This window comes from Chenopodium album, chromosome 18 (assembly GCF_948465745.1).
Source record: "Chenopodium album chromosome 18, dcCheAlbu1.1, whole genome shotgun sequence".
Taxonomy (NCBI): Eukaryota; Viridiplantae; Streptophyta; class Magnoliopsida; order Caryophyllales; family Amaranthaceae; genus Chenopodium; species Chenopodium album.
In genome coordinates this window covers 34928618-34937570 of record NC_137851.1, presented here as the reverse complement: position 1 = coordinate 34937570, position 8953 = coordinate 34928618, and the positions used below count along the sequence as shown (strand labels likewise).

The window sequence follows — 8953 nt, the reverse complement described above, 5'->3', positions numbered from 1 at the left end:
TCTTTTATTTTCTTTTTCTTTTTAGTTTTCTTTTACTTTCTTTTTCTTTTCTTATTTATTTTATTTTCATGTCCTTTTCTTTTAATTTCTTTTCTCTTTTATTTCCTTTTAACCTTGTAAATATAAATACCCATCTTGGGGTAAAATTAGGAGAACAATTTTAGAACTATTAGAATCCAATTTTAGATCATATATTTTTAGCTTAGGTTGAGAGCTTCTCTCTCTAGATCTTGGGTTAGTTTAGGAGTAGTTTTAGAGAGAGAAAGTGAGGAATTTCATTGGGGATTTGAGAGATTGAAGATTTAAGTGACAATTGTATTGAAGATCTCCATAATCAATCGATGAGGATTTCTAACTCTATCTCACTTTATTGCTTTGTTTAATTTCATGTTTACTTGGTTTGATTTTGATGTTTGATTCTTGATTAGTGTATTTGTTATTGATATTTTGTTGATTCTTGATTTCTTTAGTTGATTGTTGGTAGATGATGATTCTTGAGTAGTTGTTTGGCTAGGAATTGGGTGAAACTTGTATGATTGATTGTGATTAATTTGGGAATTGTGTTGATTGATTGTTGAGATTAAAGTGATTAATGAAGGTTCGCATGTGTGTAATTCGATTATGCCTTGAGAATCATGCTAGATTGCATTGTAATTGCTAATGACACGACCAATTAATTTAGGAATTGCAATTATCGATTGGTTTGGATTGTGATTCTCTTAGTTTGTTATCTATAGTGAACCCTAGCTTAACGATTAGGAGATAGCTCTTTGATTCCAATTGATAGCTCTTATCGTTAGTCTTCACAACCTTTGATTGGCATGATCTTCCCAAGTTGTTTTAATTGTCATGATTACATGTTGATCCCCATTCCTAGTGTTTTATTTGTTTGGTTGTTTGTTTGTTAGTTGTCAGTGTTCCTTCTTCACCTTCGACTTCGACCTAGCTTAGGCGCATAATTGAGAGTGCTTGAACATTACCGTTCCTTTGGTTTTGACCCTTGGCTTACCTCTATACTCATATTTAGGTTTGTTAAGTGTTTAAATTTGTTTGGCTCTAGGGAAGATTAGATAACAATCTACATTTTCCCTACGTCAAAGCAAAGGTTCCATATGGGCAAGTAAAAGTTGTTTTCTCTTGGTCATCTGGGTGAATAGGAATTTGAAAGAAATTGGAATAATCATCAAGAAAACAATAATACTTATGCCTTGTTAGTCTTTCAAGCATTTGATCAATGAAGGGAAGGGGGAAATGATCCTTTTTGGTGGATGTGTTTAGACGTCGATAATCTATACACATCATCCATCCCGTGACCGTCCTTGTAGGAATGAGCTTACCTTTCTTATTCTCCACAACGGTAATGCCTCCTTTCTTTGGGACAACGTGGACTGGGGAAACCCACCTTGAGATAGAGATGGGGAATATGATTCCCGCATCGAATAGCTTAGTGATTTCCTTCTTCACTACTTCCCCCATTTGAGGGTGAAGTTTTCGTTGTCTTTCAATGCTAGGCTAAGCGTTATCCTCAAGAGTGATGTGGTGCATGCATAAAGCGGGACTTATACCCTTGAGGTCATCAATGGTATAGCCCAAATCACCTTGGTGCTTTCTCAACACACCACACAACTTTTGAGCTTGGCTCTCACTCAAGGAGGAACTAACAATCACAGGAAAAGTTGAGTTAGGGCCTACAAATTCATACCTAAGGTTTGATGGAGGAGGTTTGAGCTTAACCATGGGAACACCTTTACCTTCTTTTGTTGTAGCCACTTGCAATGCTTCTTGGTTAGTGATGTTCATGCACATTTTCTCATCAACGTCTTCAATGCTCCCATTTAGCAAATCTTCATACAAAGCCATCTCTTTGCTAGGAACACCTATCTTTTCCTTGTTCAACAAGACATTCTCAAGAGCATCATTAGAGGTGAGCTATTGCTTATGCATAGAGGACACAACATGATCAAGAGAGTTAATCATCATACAATTCTCCAAGGAAGAACTTTGATACTTCATGCTTTCATTCAAGTCAAATTCAATTACCTCATCTCCTACCTTAAGTGAAATTTTAGCACTCTTGACATCAATCATGGAACCAGAGGTAGCAAGAAAAGGTCTACCGGAATAACAAATTTTCCCACCTTCAAAGGAACATCTTCTACCTTACCTTTGGAAACTTCATTGATCTATCGGCCAATTGCAAGGTAATGTTGGTAGGCAAAAGTTCCCCCAGTTCAAGTCTTTGATAAACCGAATATGGCATAAGGCTAACACTAGCTCCTAGGTCACATAAGGCACTATCGATTTGCATCTTATAGATAGCACAAGCGATGAAAAATTTTTCGGGGTTTTTTAGCTTGGGTGGCATCTTGTTCATAATGATTACACTACAATTTTCAGTCAAGTTCACCATCTCCACAACATCACAAGTCCTCTTGCCACTCAAAATGTATTCAAGGAATTTTGCAAAATTCGGGATTTGGGTGACAACATCGGTAAATGGTAGAGAAAGATGAAGTTGTTTGAGCATGTCAATAAATATTCCAAATTGTTCATCCAACTTGTGTCTCATGAATCTTTGTGGATATGGAAGCTTGGGTTTCACAACTTCTCTCTCTTCTTTCACCTCCTTAGGTGGCTCTACCACTACTTCACTCAAAGGTTCCACCATCTCCCTCATCCTCAACTAAACCTCTTTGGCACTCTCCTTACCTTTACTCTTACTAGGCAAACTCTCCTCAAGCACCTTATCACTCCTTGTAACTATGGCATTAACGGGTCTCTTAGGGTGTAGGCCATGAGAGGGTAAAGAAGAAGGGCTTTCTTGGTCTTTTAAAGTATTAGCAATTTGAGAAATTTGGTTTTCAAGCATCTTATTATGGGTCAACATTTCATTAAACTTCTTATCACTCACCACCATGTACGTGTTCAACAACTTGGTTTGGTTTTCAATGATTTCCTCCAAGTTAGTCCTAGAAGAAGAATAAGAAGGTTGAGCATATGAATTATCACTTTGGGTCTTTGGAGCAAAACCAGGTGGGGGACTCCTTTGAGCATTGTTTTTAAAATTTCCCCTACTTTGATTGTTCCAATTACCCCTATTTTGATTTTGACCATAACCTTGATTATGGTTACCATAATTTTGGTTATGATTACCATAATTTTGGTTTTGATTTTCGCAACTATAACCTTGGTTGTTATAGTTACCTCGGGAGTTTTAGTTCCCTTGGTTCCTATAACCACCACCTTGGTTATAGTTGTCAAACTTGCCATGGTTTTTGTAATTTCTATTCCATTGACCTCCTTGATTTTCAAACCTTGAATCATTATTATTTGACACATAGTTCACATGTTCATTCACATTCCCATCTTGATCATCACAAACATCCATACATGCATGAGGGCAACTAGAAGCATCATGATCATACGAACCACAAACATCACAAAACAAGCAACCACTAGGCATGTTACTAGAAGAGGGAGGAGGTTGAGAGTTAGAAGACATATCTCTCCCCTTAGATTAGGAGGGAAGATTCGAAACTTGGGAGGTAGCACTTTCCAACTTTTCCATGATAGCGGACATTTCCTTCCCCAAGTTTTTTATTTGTGAGGACAAGTTGTTTTTATGGCTTTAAGATGATCAACCGAGTACACCGAAGAGCTACTCTTGCTAGTTGGTTCCCTTTCACCATCTTGCCAATCTCTATAGTACCTCACTACGTCTTCAAAGATGTCTACCACTTCCTCCTCCGTTCTATTCATAATGGGACCTCCGGCTCCTCCTTGAAAACAAGATTTCCCTTGAAGACTTAGGCCACCATAGAAGATTTGAATAATTTGGTAGGTAGGAATCCCGTGGTGAGGACACTCTTTTTGATACTCCTTGTATCTCTCCCATGCTTCATAGAGGCTTTTATTAGGATTTTGCTTGAAACCTTGAATCAAAGCTCTAGCCTCCGCCATTTTCTTTTGTGGATAAAAAGGGGATAGAAATTCCTTGGTCACTTTGTCCCATGTCCTTAGAGAATTTTGTTTGACTTGTCTAACCATTCCAAGGCACACCCTATGAGAGAAAAGGGAAAAAGCTTGAGGCGGATGAACTCTTGGGAAATTCCATTCATTTTGATAGTGTTGTAATATTTTTCGAACTCTTTGAGATGGTTTAGCGGGCTTTCATGTTTAGCCTCGCTAAATTGTCGCCTCTCTATCAAAGTGATCATTGCCGGCCTTATTTCAAAGTCATTCGCCGGTGTTGTAGGTGGAGCAATCTGAAAGGAATGGTGTCCTTTGAACAAGTGTATTATTCCAATAGAGGGTTCAGAATTATTAGAAAGCTAATTATTCAGTGAGGTCAAGTGATTGGAATGCCTAGGTGGAGGCCGCTTCCGATCAGTAATATTAATGTATAATTAATATTACAGCTTAATCTTGATTGAACCCTTCGGGTCACACCCGAGCAACTAACGAACCGAAGCGACGAATTAATTCGGAGGAAATTAACGAGTCGCCCGAGTAATTAATATTTAGACGTCGGAAATTCGAGCTTGGAGCGTCGAAACCGAGCATCGGAAGTCGAGTAAAAAATGATAAAAAGACGAGACGAGAAAATAACTAATAAATCAACATAATTACCAAAATACCCTAGCATCGGAAAACCGAGTGCTAGGGGCATGGCTAAGCTACGGCTAGCAGCCCGCACTTGATGCGCGGCTTGCTAGCAGCAGCCCGCAGGCAAGTGCTGGGCCTGCTGCCCGAGGGTGGCAGTAGCCATGGCAGCCCGCTTAGGGTGCCTTGATGCCCAAGTGGGGTTGTCACGTGGCGCAAGCTAAATGGGGGTTGGGTGTGTGTGTTGGCCGGTTTTGGGAGAGGGAGTGGGGAGCAAGTTTGGTCCCCCCTTTCTCCAAATGGTCCTCACCTAACCTCTCATGTGAGCTTGACACTTGTTGATTTATTAGTAGCTTGATTATTAATTTTATTTTAGATTTAAAATAAAATGGAAAAATCAAATCTCCTACATTGATGGGTGAGCATTTCTCACTCTTGCATTTCCCTACAAATACCCAACTTGGGGTATTGGGAAAAGCACTGAAGTAAATGTTGAAAAAGGCATCACAATGTGAAAACCTTTGAACACAATATATTACTCGGGTTTAGGTCGGGCCTTGCTAACTCCAAGGCAGTAGACCAATTTTGGTACTCGCGTTGCGGGTGGACTTCGTTGGAGGTCCTCGTGTGAGCAGGGTTAAGAGCTTTCGAAGTAAGAGCTCAATTTAGTGAGCGAAGCACGCTACAAAGTTATTAGTCTCTTACTTAGTATTGTGTTTATGTTAATTATGCTTTATGGTTATAATTCTTGTGAGTTTGGTTTTGGGTTGGGTTTCTTTCCACGGTTGGTTGGACTCACCGAAATCCAACACAATCCCACTTTCAAACCTATATGCACCCGGAATCCCCAATTCCTTCAACGCCACTCTTGGATTTTCTCCCATCCTTGCTTGTTCTTCTTGTTTTGGTTCTTCTTCACTTGGAGGGCTAGAACTCAAAGAACGTCTAGCAACTCTTATACTTGTAATTGTCCTCTTAATTTCCTAGATCAAGTGGCACTAGAGAATGACCATGTGCTCTACGCATACAATCTCAAAAGAAACAATTAGTAGCACGGCTACAAATGTAGCCAAAAAGAGAAAAATCTTTTTGTTTTTTTTTGTTTTTTTTTTTCAAATAAAATGAAGTAGACTCAACAACTATAGCAAAGCACCAATGTCATTCCCCCGCAACGGCGCCATTTTGATGTGTGGTAATCTAGGTCGTTGAAATCTAAAGCACCACCAATCAAACAATTAAGAAAATCAAACTTATTCCTAGTATAGGTCAAGTCCGAGTCGAACCACGAGGAATGAGGGGGAGAATGATATAGCCTATGGTCAAGCTACTTCGAAGAATGAGAGGTTAATTGAGATGCAACTAAGGTTTCAATCAACTAAACAATCATGAAATTCAATATGATAAACACTAGGGATTAAGGTTCCCCATGCAAGCTCAATGATCGTGCCAATCAATGAAGAACTCAATTGATTCAAACGTTGCAAAGGACAAACAATAGTTGCAATTAATGGAATTCAAGAGCTATTTCCTATAATTCAAGCTAGGGTTCACTATGAATGACTAACAAGGAAATTCACAATCAAATTCAACCAATTAAAGCTATTTTCAAATCAAGGGTTCATGTCATTAAAATTTGCTATGCAATCTAGATTTATTATCTAGGTTGATCACTCCTAATCAAATTAATCACATGCACAACTATGTCAACCAATTTAATTGCAACAATTCAATCAACCAACAAGCATCAACTAGCAAAGATCATCAATCAAACATGCTTCCCCTTCTCCCTAGCTACTAATCTACACACAAAACATAATGAAATTGAAAAACAAAGCAAACTGAATCACAAATATCATCATTTCAAGCTTAATCAAAAAGAAAATCAATCAAATCAAACAAATTCTCAAACCAAAGATCAACAATAAAATCCGACATTCAAGAATTAAAGGAAAGATCATGCAAAAAGTAAATTTAAGGGAAGAAATTCTCACTAATTTTCATTGATTAATGATGAAATCCAAGCTTAATGATGAAATTTGAAGTACAAATCAAGTAATCCAGAGTTTCTCTCTCTACTTTCTCTCTCTACTAAATATGGAAATATGTCTCAAGTACAAGCAAAAATGTCATCCCCCCAAAAAAGAAAAAGTCAAGGGGTATAAAATGTCAAACGAACATAAGGGGACGGAGGGCGGTGGTGTGCGCGCACATAGGGGTCTGCGCGCACGCGCAGGGGGGACTGTGCGCGCACATCCCTACTGCACTCTTGCGGCGCGCACGACTCCTCTTGCTAGCTCGTAGCCCCTTGTGTGAAGTCTCGCTCCTAGCGCTCTCGTGCATCCCTATCGACGACGCTCTCGTGATGATGTCCGTGAGGAGGGCAGCCCTTGATCTTCACATAATTGCGTGTTCATGATCTAAAATCAATGAGAGCGCAATCGTGAGAGCGCGGCAGCTTAAACTTTGAAACTTCACCCATAAAAATTCAAGTAAAAATAAGGGAGAAAACAAAATGAAATGAAACTAAACTAAAATCACAAATTAAGAACTAAAATAATGAAAAACTCATAAAAGTAATCGAAAAAACAAAAATGAGTTATTAAGACGGAAAATCAAAGAAAGTTAGGAAATTAATTGAAAATGAAGCAAGAAATCATAGAAAAAGGAACTAAAAACTATTCTATTGAGCGCCATACATGATGCTCATCACATGGGTTACTTATAGGGTGTTACTTGTAGGTGTTACTTGTATTTTGGGGTTACTTGTAGGGTGTTACAGGTTTTGGTCAGGGTGTTACTTGTATTTTGGGGTTACTTGTAGGGTATTACCGGTTTTGATCAGGGGTTACTTGTAGGGTGTTACTTGTTTGGTATGGGGGTTTGGTCTGGGGTTACTTGTAAGGGTTACTCAGAATACAAGTAACACCTACAAGTAACTCATATAAGTAACCCCAAAATACAAGTAACACCTATAAGTAACTCATACAAGTAACCCAAAATACAAGTAACACCAACAAGTAACCCCTGACAAAACCAGTAACACCCTACAAGTAACCCTTGCCGCACCATGTGGCCTGCCGCACTGAGAAACCTCTTAATAAACAAAAGTAAAATTATACAGTAATCAAGAAAATCTCATGGAAAACGGAAGCAACACAAAACAAAAGAAACAAATTCAACTCTTCTTAATATTCTAAGCTACCAAATTTAACCAAAATAAGTTTAACGAAAAACAAAACAAAACAAAACTAAAAGGTCTAAAACTAAAAATTAAAGAACATAAAATATGATCTTACCTGCTCTCCTACGCAACTAGTATTCTTTTATATAGGAAAAGTAACCCAAAGATCCCACTAACGGACAAAAAATTATGATTATAAAAATAAGCTCCCCCTAATTATGTACTTGTAGGGAATATTTCAAGCATCCCACACTCGAGCGCCACTGTGAAAGGAATAGTGTCCTTTGAACAAGTGTATTATTCCGATAAGGGTTTCAGAATTATTAGAAAGCTAATTTTTCAGTGAGGTCAAGTGATCGGAATGGCTGGGTGGAGGCCACTTCCGATCAGTAATATTAATGCATAATTAATATTACAGCTTAATCTTGACTGAACCCTTCGGGTCACACCCAAGAAACTAACGAGCCGAAGCGATGAATTAATTAGGAATTAATAAATAAGTCGACCGAGTAATTAATATTTAGACGTCGGAAATTCGAGCTTGGAGCGTCGGAACCGAGCGACGAAAGTCGAGTCGAAAATAATAAAAGACGAGACGTGAAAATAATAATAAATTAACAAAGACCAAAATACCCCTAGCATCGAAATGCCCCAAGCAAACCGTGTGCTAGGGGCATATGGCTTAGCATGGTGGCTGACAAGTGCACCAAGCCGAGCCTAGGCTGGCTGATGCATGCTAGCGCACCAATGCTAGCATTGCATTGCTGGGCGCTGCCTTGTGCGTGCATTGGCTTGCATCCATGACGCAGCTAGCACGCTAGGCGCGCCAGCCCGCAGCAGCTAGGAGCACCATGGCTGGACCATTGCGTGCTGCCTAGCAAGCTAGGCCTCGGCCTAGCAGCCCGCAAGCAATGCATGGCTTGCTGGCCGAAGCATGGACGACAGCGCAAGGTAGCCCACCTTGGGTGCCTTGATGCCCAAGTGTGGGTGCCATGTGGCGCAAGGTGAGAGGGGTAGTGAGGTGTTGTGTTGGTCGGTTTTGGGAGAGGGAGTGGGGAGCAAGTTTGGCCCCCCCTCCTAATGGTCCTCACCTAACCTCTCATATGAGTTTGCCACTTGTTGATTTATTACTAGTTTGATTATTAATTTTATTTTATCTTTAAAATAAAA

At 39.3% G+C, this 8953-nt stretch overlaps 1 non-coding gene across 1 annotated transcript; it reads left to right on the top strand.

The window, feature by feature from the left end:
• Window positions 1-3847: 3847 nt before the first annotated feature.
• LOC145593218 (small nucleolar RNA R71) lies at window positions 3848-3953 on the top strand. Its single transcript, XR_014102591.1, has one exon. It is a non-coding gene; the product is annotated as a small nucleolar RNA R71 (small nucleolar RNA).
• Window positions 3954-8953: the final 5000 nt, after the last annotated feature.